Raw genomic sequence first — 23,589 nt, 5'->3', positions numbered from 1 at the left:
TCTTCCTACTGCTTCTCTGGTGAATTTTGCAGATTCAGCTTCACTCTTTTTTATTTTCTTCAAGCAAATATTGACGTCAAAGGTTTGGTCACAAATGTTTTTCTCACAAATGCAATTATCAGATATTTACTTATTGACTTAGTTCAATGCCAGAGGATTTAGAGGCACAATCCCAACAGAAATGCAATTTGTTCTCCTCATCATTATTCAAAAATAATAGATGCATTGTCAATAACCAGACCTATGAGCAGTGCTGTCAGTATTCAAAGCAGGGTTGTTTTTTTTCTTCTTTGTACCGTTTTATATCCCTGTTGTCATTTGTATCTGTGAAAGGTGCAATAGAAAAAAAATCAACCCATAACACTAATCTCTCTAGACAATGGCTGGAAATGCTTATTTTTGGTGTGCCGTCTGATTTCAGATGTTTGACGTCAGCCAATGTGGATCCTATTCAAAGCTGGTTTTGGCCAAAACAACTAAGCTCAGGCAAACACCTCACCTTCGGTAATGCACTAAATGGATTGCAACGACTCCCTTCTATCATATTCGGCTGTAATCACACAGAATGGCTAATTTGTGGAAGGGTTTATGTGTGATGTTTCCTTGCAGACCAGAGATTAAAGTAAGTGATAGACATTTCTTGACATTTAGTGTTTGTTTTTTTTCATTATCTTGTCATTATCAGTGTGGCAAATTGTAAATAGTCTATATTTACATAGCGCTTTTCTAGTCTTATTGACCACACAGAGCACTTTACACTACAGAACACACACACTCACCCACTCACTGAAGTAATTGCTGTGTGTGGAGCACATTGGCATACCTGTGTTATTCATTAATACATAAACTATAGAAATAATTGTGCTCTCCAACTTCTTACTGTGTAAGTAGTGTGTGTGTGTGTGAGAGAGAGAGACAGACAGACAGTGAAGTATAGGAAGATAAAGATTTGAAGCTTCATTTGAATGGCTTTAGGCTGTTGACAAGGGTTGAGAAAAAGGCTTTGTGTGTGTTAGCAAACTAACAAACAAGCACGCAGGCACGCACGCACGCCCGCACGCACACAGGCAGTGATCTGACAGGTGAGAATTGCTTACAGCTAGGTTAAAGGGGAAACACTACATAAGCAGGTCAGCTCTCCTGGGACACTGCCATTTTTCAGCGTTGCACTAGAGAAACCCCCCCCCCCCCCTTGTGAAAAACATTTTGTCCCCTCCGCTCGCCTCTCTGTCTTTATTTCCTTGCAAGTGACTTTTTCATTGAGTTTAATTCTCCACTTCAAAAAATTCTGCTACACTCGAGAATAAATTGGCATTTAATAATTTAGTGCTTTATACACACTGTCCATGCAAATGGTTCATTCGTGAGCATTTCTCTACATTTTCAGAGCGCGGTGCAATAAGAGTGAGGCACTTCTTGACCTTGACTTTCTCGTGTGTGTGTGTGTGTAAGAGGGAAAGAAAATATGAGAGAGACACGTCGAGTCTGTGTATTTCAGCAATTACTATACCAAACCACCTGTTAACGAACATGCCTCTTGGCCCTGTTTGTAGAATCAGTTAGCATCATAGCTAGGCTATAGATAGCAGTTAGAAGATGTCCGGAAGAGATTAGCCAATTAGAGCAGGGTTGGGGCAGGTATTCTTCCACCCCGACTGGACAGTTTGACTTAATCTGATTAGAAAGTCAGTGGGCAATTTGCTTGTCGGCTAGTCAGCTCGCATGTAAAAAATGTGCTTGGAGCTTTGTGCTTGTAACGTCAGTGTCACATGCACACAAAGGAAATGTGTGTTTCCATCTCTCACACTTTGTGGAACCAGACTGTTGAAAATATGCCTTTATTTCATTGACATCATGCTATACAATTTTTTTTTTACGTGCAAATTATGTGTGCCCAAAACTTTTTTCAGTCATTCACAATACATTCCTTCAGCTGCAAAACTTAATTACACGTTCAGAAAGTTGAATTTCTGAAATTTATTTAATTTAAAGAATTCACCGTTTGAATAAGCCAATGCACCTTTTCACACGCACTGGAAGTTTTCGGTTTCTTTGCATATATTTGCATATTCGACCGGGATTGCACAGAAATCTCCTACGCCAGGAGAGGAATGTGAAAACACCTCTATAGTGACAAAATTTGCTCAGACACAAGTCCCTATAGTTAATGTGAGACATTTTAGAGGACAGAAAATGAAGAAAAACAGTTTTGAATGGAGGGGGACTTTAAATAAATAGAAAAGCGCCTCTAAAAGTCACTGTAAAATATATATAAAAAGAGAAAGAAGATTCCTAAAAATAGCAAATAAAAACAACTCTTCCGTTGTATAGATTGTCAAGAGTGCACTAATGGATGTCACTCCATTAGAACACGGTCGAACAAGCAGGAAAGTCTGAAAGACCTCTTACATCTATCATCTTCTTTATAATGTGGAGGCCTCAAGAGTTATGCTGACATTCATGGAGTTGTTTTTTTTTCCCCCATTTGGACGGGTCGATGAGCGGTAGTTGAGGCAGGGTCAGAGCACTGCTTTTTTTTATATCAAATGGATGGAGAACCTTTAGTAGGAAAAGACAAAGCTGGTATGTAGTCATCACATTACGAAGATAAAAGCCTCACGACTCAAGTTGAGATATATTTTAATATCATATAGCGTTTTCTGGTGATTTGACAATGAAACAGCACCTATGTCTGCTTCCTGCTGCCTGTCTTCCGGTGTACTGAAGTATGACTGGAAAGACGGGCAGAGTTGGCAAGCTGTGATTAGTTAAGGCCTGCGCTCAGCATGCGTCTTATTCTCATATTAATTTTTCCGTATGCCAGTTCAGACAAAAGTAATGAGGTAATGGAGTGCCACGATAACCGTAAGCAAAGGTACTTGCAGTTGGCATTTGTCATTTTAGAAGAAACTTTATCAACGCAGCCAACCATTGCAGAAACGAGTGTTTCTTCACTGTACCAAAATACAATCAAAGCTGTTTGACATATTACTACAATATGGCATTTGCACCAACACTCTGAATACTAAGTATTTTGCGGTTCATACTCAATACTCAAGTACATCCTTTCAATATCTTGTTTGCGTTTTTGTTGCCACTACATAGTGGTACATCGTATTATAGCTTAATAAACCCTTGCCACTCAATATTATTTCCACTTACAATGGTCAATATTTCCAACTTATTAAAACTGCCTCGTTCTGTTTCTGATGTATCAACACATCGCTTAGCATGTGATCTTCAATTATTCCTGTCTGTCCTTTATTTCCACCACTCTTGTGCATAATGTGTAGGCTTTACACTGCATATCAGAGGATCTTTGACAAGAAGTCAGCAGAATCTACAGAAACTCAAAGAATGTATTTGCAACTGCATGACCATTTTCATGACGCTGATGCGTTTGTGACTTTTTATTTTTCTCTCTGTTGTCAGTGTAACATTAGGGGGCAACATGCTCTCTCAGGTAGGTTTCGAGATGGGGGCTGGAGCTAATAGTGCCAGGCTAATAATTGACATTCTCTCATTAAGTGGGAAGACTTGACTCAGTGGCCAGTTAGGTAGAGGACATTACACAAGGTCAGAGCTTCTAGTTGCCATGGGACAATAAGTGAAGTAGAAAAAAAGAGGCCGAGCAGACAGCTAAAAGACAAGCTACTTGTTGTGCTGTCTGAAAGCTTCCCTCCGCTCTGACAGTCAGGCCTTAACCTGAGAGGGGTTTGACATCTTGGGTGCGGTCGAATAGTCAAATTTGCTTCAGAAGGTTCCTAACTGGAATGACCTGGAAGTATTTCATCGGCAGCCAAGATAAGAGCTGTTCAGATTATTAAAACGCTTAGGAAAGGTGCTTCAATGCTTCCTTTCCTATCTCCTTAAGCATAGGGTACCCTGGACCTTTCTATGCAACAGGAAACGAAAAATAGACGCCCCACAATTAATCGCAGCAGCAATATGTAACGTGAATTGCCATGCACGGACATAAATGATTAAATCCGAAGTCATCATGTTTATTACCTTTGCCTATGAAGCATTTCCATCTTATGCCATACGGGGGCAATGTGGATAGTATATTGTGTAAGTGGAGTCGGATTCTCTTAGCATCGCTGTTGGCTTTTCCTAAGTCGTATGAATCCTCCTTTACACCTTTCCTTGACCTCATGGCATTTTCCATTGAGCTCAAGGAAAATTGGTTAGGAAAAGACGAAAGGAAGGACAATCCGAATCCACCCTTCGACCTAGGTCACTGCTGCTTTTGGATATGGAGCTATTTTAGTCCTGGATGGGGCGTGTGCATGTGAACTGCAGCAGGATGCGTGTTGGTCTATGTATCTGCTTAAACTCACTTTGCTGACCATCACTTAGAGGGTACTGGAGGGGTGCTAGCAGAATGGGAAATCAATAACGTCAATAGGATGAGCATTAGGACGGCCAAGTGGTTTTAACAGCCCCATTGTCATTCCAACATTTTTCCAAAGCAGTATGTGGGGCACTCTTTCTACAGTCTTCAATTTTCAGAAGGCTGAGGGAGACAGACAGCTACAGACAGACAAAAACTTGGAGAGCTGCAAAGAGAGGGAGCCCACAGACAATCAAACTGGAAGCATATTTCTGACACGTCTTCTGTTCGACAGCCATTCGCAGGAGCTTTCAAGATAAGATTTTTTTTCCAGGCCATCAGCCGCTGAATTGAACCATAGTTGTTTTCTCATCAGCAGTGCACATAGCACACAACTTGCCCTTCACCAAGGAGACTGACTTTGTTTGACGAGGTCTCCTAATATTGGTCTGTAACAAAAGTGACCTTTAAGAAAAAATAAATATTACTCTTCTGTTCATCTTAGCAGTGGTCCTGTGAAAATTTGCTAATCATCTTTGTCTTATCAATATTTACCTGCAGGAAATTCTGCATGTATAGGGAGAACCAAACACAGACTTCTAAGGTACCCAACAGCTCCTTTTCATAGAGGCTATCGCTACACTATGAATCTATCATGTAAATAAGAATACAACCTCCTTAAAATGGAATCAGAGATGTCAACCCGGTGTTGGTTTACAGAATCAGTGGCAACCAGCAAATCATTCATCATTCATTCATGTATCTGTACTGTTGTTTGCCCTAAATCTCAAATGTCTCAAAGAGTTTGTTCCTTAAATAAAAAAATGTGAAGCAACTTTTTTCTTAAAGGTAGGAGGAAAAGACCAGCTTGTAAATTCGTCCCAAATTATATCCAGAGTCCAAATAGAGTTGAGGTCGTTGAACATGAAATAACAAAAAAAAATAAAAAAATAGGAGAGACCTTAAAATGACCAGGGACAGAACCAGTCAATAGTGAGATGGCTAAAAGATCCATACAACTCTTTCAGAAATCTCACTGGCAGGACGTCGATAGCACACAATGAAGGCTTCATTTTGTTAATCACGTCCGTGAGAGTGTCCATAGATGTTGTGTCAAAGGACTCCAAGTGGGCCATCGTTTTAAAAGAAATGGTTGTGTCCAGTGGAGGAAGGTGGGATGTTCTATACATTTTTCAGGGGAGGAGTTCATATTGATATTTGGAGGACCCTCTTTGGCAAGGTTAATAGCATTAAAGGAAGTACCATAGCTGTGTTTGTTCTTTCCGATAAGTTCTGATAAATATTGTGCTCAGGCTGTTTCCGCCCCTGTATTAAAATCTTTAATGATGTGAGTTTGGCGGCTTTCCACTTTCATTCTGCCAATCGACAGCCCCTCTTTAGGGCGAATGTGCTGTCAGTCATCCGTTGCAGGGAGACTTTAGAGGGTTTTTGCGCCTAAATGGAGCAATTTGGTGCAAGATTTGAGCACAGCTATTATTATTTTTTATATTATTATGACAACATCATCATCATCATCATCATCATCAGTGTTAAACATATAGTTTGGCTTGTTAGATCATTTTGAACCAGATTATTTGAACCTCATTTTTAGTCAGAGAAACTAAAATCCTTGAATTGCTTTTTGCCTATTGACATACCAATAGGCAAAAATCCAACGATTCTAATAAAATCATCACTTTGTGGTGTCATTTAGCCACATCTCATCTACAAGCATCAGATAGATCATCTTATTTTGGTGAAATCTCCTGAAACCAAATCTTTTTCAGACGGAGAGGTTCATCTGAATTTGAATCAGGATCTAGAAGTCATCCTTGATTCTTACATTGTAGTTCTGTTCTGTGCAGTGTGTGCTGTTGTGCTGCCTATGGACAGTTATTGTTGGGCAATCAAAGTCAACATTTCAATTCTCCATCATAAAAGTGGACGTTTTTTTCGAATGAATGAAAACATTGGATGATTATTGCTCCAAGAGAAAATGGCTTCTAATTCATTAATGTGTTCTCTTAGCGAATGATGCAGTAGGTTCTCTGAAGTATGAAAGGAGAAAAGCATACAGTGATGTTCATCTACGTTTTTGCTTTGAACACATTTTTCTCTCTATTTTAAAGTCATTTTCCTTTTGACAACTGCCTTGTTGAGAATATAAAAGATAAGGAGAGACAAGCAACATATCACATTTCAATTATTACATTACAAATCATGTACAAGTATGTAGAGTGGTACCAAAATATTATGTCTAAAACATCTACACTTCATGCACTTTTACAATAGATTACAATTGTTTACTTCCTCCAACTCAGTGCCTGAGATGGAGATCTACACAGAGTGAACATATATCATGAAAGATGTTAATTTTAAGATTTCCTTATCTGGCCTGGGAGCGCCCTGGGATCCCCACGGATGAGCAGGAAAGTGGCCGGGGAGAGGGAAGTCTGGAACACCCTGCTTAGCTGGCTGCCTCTGCGACCCCATTCCAGATAAGTGGAAGGAAATGGACAGTCAATGGAATTCAATTTAGTCAGAATTACAACACAGCAAAGTTTTATTAAATGACCATACAATTGGCTTAAAAGATCAATCTTAAGTTTGTAATTGAGATAGAAAACTTTTAAGAACAAGGTAACATTAATGTGAAAATATTAGAATATTATTTGTTGCTCCATGCGAATGTAATACATCCACAAAGTCTGCTCCATTATCTGACATCACAAAATCACAATAAAGAAACTGAATGAAAAAAAAACTTCTCACAGCTGCTCTATAAGAGAGAATTCATTAGGTTGTTCAAGAAGCTAATCCTTTGCCTTTCCAATTTGAAAAACCACAAAACATTTTTTTTAAAAGAAGAAAAAAAAGGCTATTAATGATTTTTTCATTATCGTTACAGCTGTGCTATCCACGCAAGCTGAACAGGTATCGGCTCTGCAATGCAATGACTAATACAGCGAAGTTTGGATTTTTTTGTTGTCACAAGTTCGTAGGAGTTACTGACGAGTAGTGATACAGTTGCATCATCATAACCTCAGGTAGCAGGCCCTCTGGTTGGAGATTTCCTGGCCAGCACTGACTTGGGAGTACATCAGTAGGATCGTACAAAACATTCCAACATAATATTTTTAGTTTTCTTAACAAAATTCTCCTGTATTTTGTTGCCTCTGGATGCTTTGAGACCACTCCGTTCACTTTTACAATTTAAGTTGTGAAAAAAAGGCTTGATATACACTTTTACATAGCCTTTTTACATATACCATACCACTGCCTGGGCCTCCTAGAGGCTATAGTGCATGTGAAACAGTAGTTACACATCTTATGTAAATGGAGTATTTGAAGTATATTGTATTATACTATGGACTCTGTAGCTGCTTTACAGTAAAAAAAAAAAGGGGAAATATCATTTAGGCATTCCCTGAAAACTCAGCTGAAGCCTACAGAACAAATCAGTTAAATCATCTATGCTGTCTTATGATTAAAGACATTCAGTCAGTACCAGAACAGATATATGATTACGTTTGCACCAAATTTAATGTTTTTTTCTCTGTCAAAATTGTCTGGTCTTTGTCTGAATTAATCTGGGGGCATTTAAAAAAAAACACAAAAAAACACCTTTGTGGTTACACTGTATCTGCACCTACTTACCACCACTTATTTCATTTGACTTGTCTCATCCATTAGAGTAAAAAAAAAAAAAAACACATTAAATATTTCAGTTTCAAGCCTTACTGTATTGGATAGACCTATTTACCAGGCTCTCAGGGTCTGGCTCCATAAACAGATAAAAATAACCAAGAGCAGTTGAGAGAACCTTTTCCTTTCCTTGATCGTGTTATCTTAAAGGCATATTCTCTCACTTCTGCTGGATACTGTCATGTTTCTCAGCCCATGTTTTATTTCTCTGCTCTGCACAGGGGAGTAAGAGAAATTGCCCCCTTCTCTCTCTGTCTTTTTGACTCACCGGAGAGCTCCCCTATTCCTTTTCTCAGTAGTAAATAATGCTTTTTCATTGCAGACATGCTCTAGCTCAACAGTGTGTTGAAAGCATTTTATGAAAATCAGTATCCGTTTGAAGTTGAAGCTTATTTCAAACTTAAATCTCTTGGCCTTCTGTGCACAGAGCTTGATTGCATTTGTATCCAATTTTTCTCAGCCATTTTCCTCTTTGAGACTTTATGACATCAAAATACTGGTATTACTGAATTTCTGGTTGGTGACCATCCCTGCAATTATTTATCCTTGATGTCTTTCGGAGAAAATAGCTGGATGAGAGAGAAGAAGAAAAGGTGGCTGATTGACTTGTTTGATAATTGTTTTGCCTTCTAACTGCTGTTTGAAGTGGTGTACACATGAGAAGGGTTGCGCTTATAGGAAACCCTGCGAGTCTCTAAAAATTCCTGTTCAGATTAATTTGCCGTGATGAGCTCTTCAAAAACTGTACTCATCCAGCCATACTCGCCCCCTGCAACCCTCTCAAACACACACAGCCTCAACATATTGGCAGTAGACAGTCTTTCTAATATTGTATCACACAAAAAAAGTCACAGAAAAACAAATATATACACTTGCATTGCACATAATGTTCAGCCTTAAACACAAACAAAAAACATCAGGCTCTGTCAAGCTTGTCCAATTTGACAGTCTGTCTGTCATTAGCATAGTTTTGACTTTCAAATCAATACATTTCTGGCTGTTTAAATCACTTGTTGAAGTCAGTGTCTCAGTGTGTGTGAATGAGTAGAGTACAAAACACAGATTGCAGCGGTTGGTTGTTAAGAAAGCTTTCGAGGCTCATAAGTATGCGGGGATTTTTGAATATTGATAAAAAGATATACACACAGGCAACAATGAGAAACAGATGGACTAAACACAGTCACACACAGACAATAATTTCCTGTCGAGTGACTAACTTAACTGTAATTACTACTTTCCTACCCCTGACCCTACTAAATGTAACCTTACCCTTACCTTAACCTAAACATAAACCTAAACTTTAACCTACCCTAACCCTAAACATGTCATATCACCTTAAAATTCGACGGTATAGCTTGTAATGACTGTTTGTGCCCATACGGAGGAGAAGTCCTGAACATATTTAGGTCCAACACACATACACACACACACACACACACACACACACACACACACACACACACACACACACACACACACACACACACACACACTGAGTCATAACTTGGTGTGTTCTTAGCCATAGGGAAGTCCTTTATCCACATAACTAGATTAACTCACAGTGAGCTCTGATCAGCTTAATTTGGATTCAGTCTACTTACCCCTCCCTCCGTCTGCCTATCAGTCTGCATGTTCATCTGTCATTCTTCTGACTTGAATGGCAAGATATTTGCCTGTATGTTTCTGTGTCACTTTATTTAACAATGTCGACTCTGTCAAGTCTTTAAAAGGATTACCACCAATAAGTTACTGCACCCATTTTTAGCACCCCTCCCTCCTCTGCTGCCATTCTTACAAAGATTTTTTGCTGCACAGTTGTTTCATTGTTTATTGAATGGTGTATATATATTAAAAATAATTTACCCTTAGAAACAACAGATGCATAGATTATAGCATTTGTTTGTCCCTTAAAAGAAATACACTTGCCCCAGGTAGATAATCTTGTTTCTTTTCTGTGTTCCTTTTTTAACTTCATATAATTTACTGATTCTGTCTCCATGTCTTGGCGGAGTGTCAATGTAGTATATTGACCACAGTAGTCCCTCATTGTTTTTGGACTGTAGAATCTTTAGGATGCCCCCAGGGTGTGACTGACAATATAATATGATGGCAAATGTGGAAACTGTCAATTCCCTTAATAAATATTTGATTTCCTAAAAATAAAAAGTCATATCACATCAATCACACAATTCACAACACACTGTTATGGATGTATTGCTTTTTGTGCATCAACCATCAAGTTTAGTCTTGTTATATTTTACAATATCTTTGAAAGTCCATTATCTTTTGTGTAATGATACCATTCAAAATTTCAGCTTTATGCTGAGATCTCCCTTTATTACTCCCTCGAGGAAGGGTAAGATGACAATGGGATGCGAAACCATGCATGCAGAGCACAATGGATTAGCAGTCCATTGCCTCCCGCCTCCCATTGTGGTCCCGTGATGACCATGCAGTTCTTGTCAGGTGGGCAGAACTCAGTATAATATGTGTATTTTCTGCTTTGTGATAAGATAAAGCTTCATTAGTCCCTTGCTAAAGAAGTACCACGAGGAAGGGATTCAAACCAACGCATGCATTGGTTCATCACATACAGCTTTAAAATGTTCCCGTGATGACTGTCCAGTTCTCATCAAGCAGGCAGAACTCAGCATAACATAGATAGGGAGTTTTTGTTTTAATACAGGCTTTATTAATACTTTGCCTAAGGAGAACGACAAGGATGGTATTTAAACCCACACAGTGCACAAAGGATTTGTAGTCCGTCGTCTTAACTACGAATGCAGAGCATCCTCGTCACTCTCCTTTTTCAAGGGAGTTCGAGGAGGATGGGATTCGAACCCATGCATGCAGAGCATCCTCGTCATTCTCGTTTGTCAAGGACGTAATGAAGGATCATTTTATCATGTAGCAGAACAATTTTAAATGGTATCATTAGACCAAGGTCTGTGGATTTTATATGGACTCGATATAGAAATATACAACAAAAACATTTTGACAGCTCTGGTCTTGTCGTTGTGTTTAGCTGTATTCATTCTGTGACAACCGTGCTACTTTCATAAGGCAGGCAGAAGTCAGTATAACATATGTGGTTTCTGCTTTATGATGAGATTAGTCTTTATTAGTCCCTTGCCAAAGGATCACGACAAGTCTGGGATGCGAACCAATGCATGCAAAGCACGATGGATTAGAGTAGCTTGTAGATAGTAAAGACACCATTCAGAAAATTTTTCTGAACTAAAGATTATTTGGTTGTAACAACAGCTCCAGGGAAGCTTAGTTTGTCATTAATAGTTAAAGTTCTCCCAATTGCATCATGGAACTAATGAGGAAATATTTGTGAGGTTTATGTTTGTAAGTCTGTAAAGGAGTGGGTGATCTATGCTCGCTGTGCGGGAACCAGTTTCCCTGATGATCTACTAGTCACTTAAGACTTGATGGATGAGAAATCGGGAGAGTTAAGCCTTTCACTACATGAAGACACTAAGATTAATAGCCTTGAGTCCCTTTGCAAGACTCAGCTCTTGGTCAGTGAACTAAGGCTACAACGCGTACAGTGACCATCAGTCCCTTACTCTCTAGTTGGCCACCGCCTTGTTCATTACTGAAATCTCGAGAAAGACAGCAAGATCAGGGCAAAAGATGGAGAAAGGGACACAAACTAGGAGGGGGACAGGAGAAGGAGGCATGGACAGAAGAAGGGCCAGAGGGAAGGAGGGGACAGATAGAGGGACAGAATGCATGAGATGCTGACGAAAGGAGAGGGGATAGAAATAATGAGGGATAGAAGGAAAGTGGGGATAAGGGAGGGATGGAGGAGGAGGAGGGGCCAGTAAAGAGAGAGCTGTGCGGAGATGAGGAGGCGCTGGGCCTGGGGGATTGCTCCACGTTTATCCTCCTCTGCAGCAGGCTTCTGAAGCACTACCTCAGGAAAATACTTTAAAGCAGGGTGGCTGCTGCTCTGCACTGATCTGTTAATACCGGCAGATACACAAGGCTTCACCATAGTACTCTGGGTGGGGGGTGGCGGGGGACAGTGTGTATAAGTCTGTATGTGAGTTTGTGTGTCTTTTTTTTGTGTTCGAGGATCATATCATATCTCTGCAGACGATATCCCATCCCCACCGCGAGCTTGCCCCGACCCACCCGGAGACATGAAGTTACCGAAGCGATTAAAAGATTAGACTATCGTGTGGCCGTGTGTCAGCATTGTCACCCAAAGCTGCTGCTGTGAGGGGGGGTTATGACTAACCTGTTTCAGGATCCCGTATAAATAGACTGCCGCCCTCTGGGAATTGGTATAAAAAGTCCCCTAGAGCCACAGTATGCAACAAAAAAAGGGAGGTGGAGAGGCTGCACGGGATTTATGTTGGCTGCTTTTCTCAGAGGTCCATGTCCTGTGCTCTCGGGGGAGCTCATGGTTAATGATTAACTCTGCATATGTAAAAGACCTAAGGGGGAAAAATCAGTTTCCCTTTTCTTCAGCCATCTTATTTTATATGTAAGGTTTTTACTGATAATGTGAAATCGCAATCTGCACATGGAGTGTTGATATTGTGTATTTGTGAACTCATCGTGTCAATATGCTGTTCATAAACCATAAGCGGGATTGCAGCGCTGTCATGCTCATGAAAATCCTCTACACCTTTCACACAATGGAACTTCTAAAAGACTGGACTCTTTGTGATCAGATTCTCACGTGTAGGAGACAGGCTCAACATTTGTAACTCTTTGTAGGCGCAGTTTTCTAATTTGAATCTGTGAAGAGATGCTAGGGAATGCATTATGTCAATGAGTGTCCTCGCAGCTAAAGAACATTGAACAATGGGAGAGAAAAGACAGTGGCAAAGAAACCGTTGCGGGCTCAGTCAGGAATCTGCACCATGTCGGTGTTTGATCATGTTAATCTCTGAGCTTCAGCACCAACTCAAGGTCTAGAGGAGATTCCTTTTGTTTCCCCACTACGAGCAGCTTGACCTCATGCTTGAATGTCAGAACTCCATGTCCTAAGAAAGCTGATGATCGATTTTTCAGTTGTATACCGACTTCCCAACATATGTTAAAGAGATCCATTTTCTTCCTCTTTTGCTCTTGTTAAAATTAGTTTCCTTTAAAATGTGTTTCAACACAATACTGCAGTCTAAATCTTTAGACTCATTTACTCATGTTTTTATAAATGCCGCCCCTCATACTCAAGGGATCTTGTCATTGTCACAGTCAAATGTGTTGTGTCTCTTCCTATAGACTGTTGGTTGTTTCTTATCGCCCCATGCCACTTATCCACCTGATCAAATTCACCTGTATTCTCCGATAACATGACAGGCCATTAAAAAGGACGCGGTTAACCAGGCGTGTGATATTGCCCGCAGTAGTCTTTAACAGTAGTGCTACTGGGTCACTGCTCTGCGCCACATGCATGGAGCCTCTGCTGCTTGTTTGTGAGGGTGTTTTCTTATGTATGATATAAAAAGCTGTATATTTTCATTACACAACCGTCCATGTTTAGAATTTCTGCGATCACAGCGTACTGGAGAATCAATTTATCTGTCTCGACGGGAATTTGAAATTATTCATAAAGTTGTCATTAGTTGCTCGGGTATTTGGGGTTTATACATAGCATTGTGTCAGCCTCCTGTGATTGCATTACCATTCAAAGTGATTTGGGTTCTGTTGTGATTTAAATGAAACACTTAAAATACATGACATTTCAGTTTCGGCACAGTACAGTTGTAGCGCAGAAACCCTACAGCTCTCTTAAAGGTTAATGAATCGTTTAATGGCTTAATGAAAAATTCAAATTCCGAAAGTGAACGCATTTGTTTTATCTGACAATATCAGTCTACCAAGTATGGTTATTATACAGTATATTCGGACCCACGAGTGGATGTTCATGCCTTTTGAGGTCTTGAAATGACGTCTGATGCTATGTGCTAGCATTTCAGTTGGCCAAACATCTACCCAGTTCAAATGAACCTCTATTCCTGCCAGTCGAGCAAGACTGTAAATTATGTTCCACTGAATTAAGAGCCCTAAATCCTGGAGCTCCATCTCGCTGACAGAGTCTGTAGCTTGTAATCTGGACACACTTACAGGGCAGCAGGGTTCCTAGGGATTGCTTTTTTTTTGTAATGCCATCATCAGGACAAAGTTTGTCTGATTAGATTCCAGTTAGACTTTAATTAACATAGTTAAATAGCTGCACTACAATCTCGAGGGACCTCTGCATCTTATACCCAAGGTAAAGGAAGTGGGGGCATTCGAAGGCAGGTAATTAAATGAAGATTGTAGACTATTGAATGATCTCCTGGGCCAACACAGTGCCTCCTCTTCTCCCTCCCTCTACGGTCCCTCACTCTACAGCTTTGCACCTGAGATGAAGATGACAATTAATGAGGGTATTTTTTTTCTAAACCACTGTAGCTCCTGCAATATAGCTCACTTTCCCCTGATAGCCCGAGTTTTTTCCCCCACCGCCCTCTTTCATCCTGGGTCCATGCTATTTTTTCTCAATGTTCCATTAGCAAATTACCTCCTGCTCTTTCTCTTCTCCCTGTTTCCACCTCCCAAACCTGCCCCCTAACTTTCCCAGGACAATTCTAACAGTGTAATTTATTTATTTATACCTGAAAAACAATCAGGTGTATTCCAAAGTCTATTTTTTATTTTTTCAGAAGTCCGAGAGGAGCCACAGAGCAAGGCATACACGCATGTTGGTCGGCGTAGAAAGAACTTGGAGAGCTGGCGGCAAGGTCATCTGATGAAAGAATGGTGAGTCTGTTATTTGCTTATGCCGTGGGCTATGACGTTATAAATTCTGCCTAGAACATTAAATAGAACATTTCCTTAAATCTATTTAGGAGGATAAAACAAATAAAAATTCACACTGTATAATTTCATTGTCAATCTGTACAGTTAATGTTGGTAACAGCCATAAAATGTTCATTCTCGCATGCATATATATAACAATTGGTTGACAGTCTGGGTTGAAAAAAGTTAATTATTATGAATAACATAATTTCCCCTGTTAAGTAGAGAAGAGCTAGTATTACAAACATAGGCATATCTGGCGAGCATATAATCACGGGGAAATCTCTCACTGAATAAATACATTAATGCGATCTATAATTGCTAATAAATCTCGTACATTCACTACGTATTCGTGAGCAAAACACAACAGCTGCATCACATTGAGGGTAATCATCTCTTGATTACCATAATAAAATAAGTCAGTTAGTTAAAGCGGAGTCAATTTAACGGGGAGATAGACGGTGTTTCCTATCTACGTGTGCGATATTCACTCGGTATTCTGTCCACATCTGTGCTTCTCCGCGGCGTGTGCATTCCAGTGCGCTGGATTAGCCCACGACCCAAAAAAAGTGCTGAGTCAGTCAGTTCAGAGGCCTCGCAGGCCACTCCCCGTCTTAATATGTCTAGTCCTGTGTCAGGTCTTTGGATATCAGGGTTAATATCTAACTGAAGGATCCAATCTTCAAGATTATGTGTGTTAGATTTGGTTTACACCATCTGCCATCAGATGTAATTGAATGTACTGCATGGTATAATCTGATACATCCGGGGGTGATGTTTTGCTGCTGCTGTGTGTGTGTGTGTGTGTGTGTGTGTGTGTGTGTGTGTGTGTGTGTGTGTGTGTGTGTGTGTGTGTGTGTGTGTGTGTGTGTGTGTGTGTGTGTGTGTGTGTGTGTGTGTGTGTGTGTGTGTGTGTGTGTGTGTGTGTGTGTGTGTGTGTGTGTGTGTGTGTGTGTGTGTGTGGTGTATCACCTTGTTCCATAGCTCATATATGCACTGTAAGAATCAAAAACACCCTGGCCTTATGGGCAAATTTTTGTTTTATGAGCTGAAGTCTTAAAGCATCAAGGTGACATCAAGGTGCTTCACATCCTGAACATAAACATACAGTATTGGACACGTTGGTATTCATATACAAATGTGAGATTTTAGAGCCCGTTTTACTGTTGCTTCACTTTTGAAGTTGTATAATCTTTCATAAGACAGAGGCTCTCAAAAGTCTACTTTGTAATAATTACAATTATTCATAGATTTTTTTCACGGTTATGTTTCGTCTAAGTTTATTGTTATGTATATTTCCTGTTTAACCGAGACATTTTTGAATGTAGCACTCGGTCACCTTTGTGAACATTTAACGCGACAGTCCGAGGCAGGAGTGAGCAGGTGCAGTGAGGCTTCAGTGTCTGGCTCGAGGACAGTTTAGCCGGGCACAAGATTCGAACTCAAGGTGATAGAATCATCCCAATTACCAGGGTGTGATTTGCCGGGGGGGGGGGATATGCGTTGTAGGAGACGTGCTAGATGATGATAGTCATTCCCTCCTCTCCTTTGTTTACAAATAGCACCCGCCTACTGCAATCAAGTGTCTCTAACTGGCTGATATACCACCCTAACATGACAATTTTAATTGTTCATATATTTTTTCAGTAATTGTATTTGAAATGAATATAAAGCCACTACTATAAACAATAGTTATTAGTTTAATAATAACAATAGTTATTAGAATAAACAAGTTAGATGCAATGTTTTTATTTACCCTTGGACAAAGCAATGCTAGTTGTTTGAATCTTACAGTCTTTGTGCGATGCAATTAAATCTTCCAGTTAATCTATTTCCCTGCCATTATGCATGGAAAATGGGAGCAAAAAAGGCATTTCACGTGTTTATTCAAGGTTTAGCTGCAGCATTTGTCATCATGAAAAAAACAACAGCTCGAGAAGACTTCAAAGCAGTATCTGGAGAAAATACAAAAAGGGGATGTTACATGCGATTTGTTGTGTTTCTCTTTTTTTTTTTTTTTCCCACCCAATGGTGGATCTGCAGTTCAGAGAGGTAGATGAGTGAAAAGTATGTCACTGGTACCAAGCCAGGATAAGGTATTACTAGCTTTAAATCCTTCAGCACTGATCAAAACCAGACTTTCTACACACAAACACACAGAAACTGGGACATCCAACGGCACACACACACACACACACACACACACACACACACACACACACACACACACATACACACGTGCTTTGATGACAATAACTTGAACAATAACACCAACAGCAGTGACCTTTGTAGACCGGTCGGCGGGCCAGATGCCAGTCAACAGTAGATCATTCTGTGTAGCTAGGGATGCCGTTGCACTGTACTGCTCCTCTCTTTTATCACACTTTGTATTAGTGTCCATTTTTAACAACGGCACAATTATCAATAATGCATCAGCAAACGCTGCATCAGTCCAAACGCTGTTATTTTGATCCTCCATTGGTCGCGCAGATATAGATCTTATGCTATAGATGCAGTGTTCTTTTGTACAAACGATTCGGCCGTTGAACTATTACAGATTAATGTGTTGTTGTTTTTTTTTCCACACATGATAATCATTCCTTCTGTTATTGCTGGAACAATCAATTGAAATTCAAATCTACCCCTGAGGAAGAGTATTGCTTTGAGGCTCTGGGGTGATGGGAGGTGCTCTGTAGAGTGTGTTGCTCCAGCCCCAGAGGTTTAACAACTAAAGATTTGGATTAACTGCTTCAAATGAAAATATGACTGTTAAGTCTGCATGTCTGTGATGGAGGGGCTTTTAGAGGCTTTTCCAAATCTCAAATTCTCACAGTTTAGTAAAAATTCCTAATGTCCAAAGCTTTAAAAACATGTGGATATTTACAGTGCATCTGTGAGTTTGGGTGTCCAACGATATTAGTTTCTCCTATCGGTGTTGACAGAAACGCGTACAGTGCATGCACGCTGTTCCTGTAACCGCGTGTGTATATGTGTGAGAGAGTGTGTTATTTCTGAGTCAGTTTATTCATGCCTGTGTTCTCATGTGCCTCCATATGTTTCATAATCCAGTAGACTGGCACACATCATAGCGTTGGGAGCTGGGGAATTCGGAGCCATACTGCCACATTCATCAGTCTAAAGACACAGACAGAGGGAACTCATGTGGTTGCGTTTAGCATATTACACAAAATAAAGAAAGATTTTCACTTCGACTTCCTCACTGAATGACGAATCTGCCGTAGAGAAGATTGAAAGGGGCAATTTTACACCAGCTTATGAGCAAGTGAGTGAATAGAGGATATACACTGCCTGGAGACCGCCAGATGTTCCACAAGGGAATCCATCGCCAGCAACATTGACCAAGAGTGGAATGGTTCTAAATTGGCTCTTAAAAAAAAAGAATTGGGTCCTCATACAAACAGAATAAGGAAATATTAAGGGTACAGAGTGTTTTAAGAAAGATGTTTGCCATTCAGCATCTTTTCTAATTACCTCCCACAAAACAGACAAAAGATTTCAAAACGCATTCAGTGGGAAGTGCAACCGTGGGCCGAGGAGAGATTAGTTCTTGGTGCACATCCCAGTTGAAATCTTTTAAAGGATTTCTTAACATTGCAGTATTTTTTGAAAATGTTTACCATATTCCAATCGAATCCTGTACTTTACTAGAAAAAAGTATTAATAATTAATATGAATGTATGTCCTGTCTACTTTTGTATCAGTGCTCAGACTAGTGCAGCCTTAACATGTAATGTATATGTTCTGTTATTTAAATAATAACAGCACAAAGGAGTGTGCACACTTGTAGTGTAGTGGAGTATAGTGAGCATTGTTTAATATCTTGCACTGGGACAAATCCTCAGCATTTGTGACTGTCTTTAAACCTAGGTTTAAAAATCTTAGTATATATTATTATTCCACAAACGTTTTTATCAGGGTTGGACTTTCACATTTTCAGCACATTCAGTATGACGTACTAGTTTTTCCATTTACCTCATATTTATTTGAGTCTTTTTTGACGCAATGTTTCTTTTGTCCACAGAGAATTGGCATGAATGGCATCCATTGTACAATTGCCAGACACAGCATGAGAAAATATATAATATAAAAGTCACACAGGTAAACAGCAGCCAGGCCTGATGAGTCTAAAAGCGTGTTCAGGTCAAAACCTTGTGTCATACGTCCTTTTTGAGGGTTACCTGGCCATTCAATTTGCCGTCAGCACACAGCAAATCCCCTGGGAACAACATCACAGTGAGATTGAAATTTTAAAAAACCCGAGATGAAATCAGAGAGTAAAAGCCGAGCTGTAGAGGTAACATGGTTACCACCACAAATGATCACCTTTCTCTGGCTCCAACAGTGCAGCGGAGTGAGATGATTTCATACTGTAATTCAAAGATACTGCTTCGGATGGATAATCTTATAAACGCAATCAAAAACACATCCAAGTGTGAGACCGCTGCGTGATCAAACCCTGTTATCCATCTCCAGAGATGCTGCGATGCCATGGCAGATGGGAGAGGTGAGGAGCAACTGCATAGTGCACATCGATCATTGCTCTCGGCAAACTGTGTTTGTGCGTGTGCATCCGAGAGAATGAAGCCACCGCTGGTTTAATCATTCGGCGCGTTAGCTATGGCAGGTGGTTGGCAGTCGGGCGTGCTCCATGTTCAATCCGCCTCCTGTTGGGTTTATCGATCTTTTATCTTTTAAGAAGAAACAGACAGGTGTGTTGTTTTTGCATCTGTAAACACTGGTGATGGTTGTAGGCCCGGGAAGTTGATGTGGTCATTGATTGTGAATGAATACAGCGGGGTGTGTAGGTGCAGACAGATGTGAGGAAGTTCTGAAGTTGCTGCTCCCTTAGTCTCCCTAGACTTCTTCTCACACCATAAACACGAAAAAAAAGTATTTGGGGGGTCAAATGCTATAGATGCAGACAGTTGACCCCTCTACAAAGACTACAATGAAATAAAGCAAGCAGCTATCATTCTTTTACAGTTTGTCGTTTCCGCCATATAACTATTTCATATTATTCATGCTCCTACAAGAAAACAGCCAAGTCAGGGCTGCTTCTGTGATTCTTACACTCGACTAATAAGTTCCCATAAGTCTTGTCTCTCTGTTTCAAAAGCTTTCCTCACATTCTGAGCTTTCAGTCCTTCTTTGACTTCCCTCTTTATCTTGCACCGGCTGGGGAAAAAAAAAGCCAACAGACTTGAAACCGGAATGGAAATTCTGCCAGGCGCTGCCACCTACTCGCATGCAATAGTGAACTAAGCAAGGGGGGATCTTTGAGGAAGCAAAGTGACTTTTAATGAACAGGCCCTTTATTGATCTGTGGACAAAACAGTCATTAATTATGTGCGGGTGGGCATTTAATTGAGGCAGTGAAACAAAGTCCCTGCTTGCTAAGCTAATGCATGGTCAAGAATCAGGAGAGTTTGATTGCGTCCTGCGCCGTTGGGGTAAAGGATAAGACTCAAACGATCACTCAGCCAATGCCTCTGGATTTTCTCCGTCTTGCACTCGCGTCTTTTTTTCCTTTCTCCGTCTCTATTCTTTCATTTTGTCTTTTCGCAAGGGCCACTTCCTGTACTATTCCCCCCTTCTTTTGTTTCCAAATTAGGCAGAAAATGCTCCCTCCATCTCCCCTCATTACCACGACTCTTTGTGCTCTTTCGTCATCTGTTCGGCACAGTCCGACGCCAATCCTCTTTGATTTTCTGACTTGTACAAATGGCGGCAGTGAGGAAGTGTCTAAAGTAATGGAGAATATGGAAGACGAGAATATGGACTCAACATGCTGTGTACGTGCGGGTATTTATTTATAATTGCATCCATGTTTCTGTGGACTTTGGCCTCCCTTTGATTTGTGATTGTCAGTCATCATCAGGCTGCCGACCGTCTTATGGCTCTTACTTTGTCTTGTTATGTGCAAGCACAACCCCTCTCCATCTCTGCCGACTGTCTGCTATATTGTCTTTGTGAACCTGCTGAAACTGATCGTTATTTAATAGCTGCTCCGCAATAGTTATAGTCAATGATTCTAGATTCAATTCGCATGATTATTCTGGTCACTCACAAGAATGATGAAAACAAACCCAAGAGGAAGATAAATTAAGGGTCGGGAAAAAAACACATTAATAATGTCTAATGACAAAGTGTGGACAAATGAGAATGAGATATGAGTTTAACATAGAAAAGTAATAACAAATGATTGATTACTCTCATTCACGACCTGTTGTTTGAGGAAAATCGACACAACACAACACAGCACATTTCATTTCAGTGAATTTCCAAAGTGTCTGTTTATTGAATTACAATACGCATGCTTACTCAAACCCTAGCCCCCTTTACATGGGGTCCTGTGGATGGGTTGCCTGGGTAAGGGCAACCAGGTGAGGCGTAAGTCATCAGTCCCAATGCGGTGCACACAATACGGAAGGTTATAACCTCTGTCACTTACGTCACAGACAGTTCTGGAGATGAATGGTGATGTTCAACTGAAGACCTACACAAGGTGTAATCCCTGCAGGGGATGGGGTTGCGTTGCCTGAGAAAAGAGTGAATAAGCTCAGCATGACTTAGATTCTCATTAAAAGGGGCTTATTTATCTCTACACCTCCCAAAGAATCCAGGCTGGCGTCTTCAAGCCTTTGGGCTGGCAGCAATTACCATACCTATCAAGTAGCTTTTATAACGCCCATTTTGTGTCATAAGAAAGATGTGCCAAGCTATTACTCAACTGCCGGCACTTTTCACAAGGTGTATTTGCTGAATGTTCTCTCAAAATGGATTTATGTAAAGGGATCAGTTTCTGTGCATGGGAAGGGGAAAAAAAAACCCCCATCCATTTCAGAAGTTAAAAATATAGCTTTGCCTTATTTTCCTGTCGGGGGAAAGGGGAGCAGTATGGCAGCTGTAAGTTGTTCAAACCTTCTGTTTGGGGGATGTTAACTGCAGCTGTGCTTTTTTCATTTGTCAATACTAAGTTTAGAAAATGTCACTCTTAGATTTTGTCTCGAGACGCAGTCAATGACAGAACAGGTATTTGTAGCAGCACATTTCAACAACACGACAATTCAAAGTGCTTTACATATGATGTAAATGACAAGTTGTAAAAGCAACACAAGACAATACAAAAAGAGAAATGACAGAGTTAAATAGAGAATTGGCAAAAAAAAAATTGAGAAATAAAAGAATAAAAGTAAGAGCGCTTTCTAAGAAATAAGTAATTATTTGATTTAATAAAAGTCTGGGGAAAACAGGAAAGTCTTCAGCATTGTGTCAAGGAAGAAGGAGAACATTAACAGCATGCAATATATTTTGTCAAATAGTTGTTCATAGGTAGTAATATTAGCGCAAAAACACTGTAATTCAACAGAAAGAAAATTGATGAATGAAACTTGGAGAAGGGTTAGGGTTAGTGTCAAATGCAAACTTTTCCCTGCTGAGGATGATTATGGGCGGCGCAATGCAATTCAGAGGAGTTATGGCAGGATATTGTAGTTGATATGTGTTGGTGCCCATCCTTTATGCACCGATCCCGGAATATGAAAAGATAAATCCATATATTAGCCTTATAGTTGGGCTATACCTCTTTAATAATGCAAACAGTCCCCAAAATGTTCACCCACGTGTCGGGGTATTGGCTGCGGAAAAAGATCTCTCGGCTGATAGTGTTGTGTGACTAGCCATAATATCCCACTGCTGTTCGGAGGGCCATTACTGTCACAGTAACCCAACAGGGTGTCATTATATAGCTAGCAGCTGCGGCTATTTGTTTTTTTCCCCCCGTGTTACTGCAGTCTCACACAGCTGTGTTTGTGTATGCATGAGCATGAAAAGGAATGTATACATGCTTGTGTGTGCTGGTCCATGTGTGTGTGTGTGTGTGTGTGTGCGTGCGTGTAATCTGAAATGCTCTTTTCTCCCCGGGTCTATAGCCTCCCATTGCTCCATGATAAATGTGCGGTACCGTGGTGCATGTGTGGCCTTAAAATGAAATGGCCGGCCCCCGGCCCCTGCGGGAGCAGTGCACGCTGTGTTCAGACACATCATTACTGGAATGGATCTATTGATTGTTTGTTAGTGTTTCCTTTTTTCTTCCCCCCCCCCTTTAGTTGGTTGTGTTTTTCTTTTCAATTAGCTGCACTTTCACACAAATTAAACTCGTGAGACACGCTGAACTGTTTGCCCGAACGAATCACATTTCAAACATTGTAATTTTGTGACTGCCCTCACCAGACTGCACTGACCATACAAATGCTCTAAATGACTGACAAGCACGAAACTGCTGAAAAAAAATCATGGGCACAAGGTTGAGGCAAACGAATGGACATACAGATACCATAGACAAAGAAAAATATCTCTTTTTTGATCTTCTTTTTCCGTGCCCCTAGTGGATCCAAGTGGTATTACTGTTTGGTCGCTGTCGTAAAGACGCTGCAGTCCGAGGCTGTAGAAATCCCAATTTGAACAAATAACCTTGAGTTAAAAGTCCAGAAATAAGTAGGCTGGTTGTGTTACTGATCTAGAATAAAGAAGGGAAACCGCAGGTCATTTTTTGAAGCCTCTCAAGTCCCAGAGGTCTCCCCACGGAGTGAATGCTCGTCCGAGGTTCACTGTTGTTTCATATCGTTTTCTATCACTCTCCTCCTTCGTCTGCTTGTGCTCCTCCGTCGACTGTCATTTCCATCACTGGGGACGGCTACCAGGAGAACTTGTTGTGGATTGAG

General features: G+C 40.5%; 1 protein-coding gene across 1 annotated transcript in view; it reads left to right on the top strand.

Moving 5' to 3' along the window:
• Nucleotides 1–23,589, top strand: part of LOC118309898 (cadherin-22-like) — a 134,019-nt gene that overhangs the window by 21,644 nt on the left and 88,786 nt on the right. Inside the window, exon 2 of the mRNA XM_047332949.1 lies at nt 14,710–14,806. The gene's annotated coding sequence lies outside the window, so the exon portion shown is untranslated. The remainder of the gene's footprint in view (nt 1–14,709; nt 14,807–23,589) is intronic.

Source organism: Scophthalmus maximus, chromosome 6 (assembly GCF_022379125.1).
Source record: "Scophthalmus maximus strain ysfricsl-2021 chromosome 6, ASM2237912v1, whole genome shotgun sequence".
NCBI classification, from domain to species: Eukaryota; Metazoa; Chordata; class Actinopteri; order Pleuronectiformes; family Scophthalmidae; genus Scophthalmus; species Scophthalmus maximus.
This window is presented reverse-complemented; position numbering and strand designations above follow the sequence as displayed.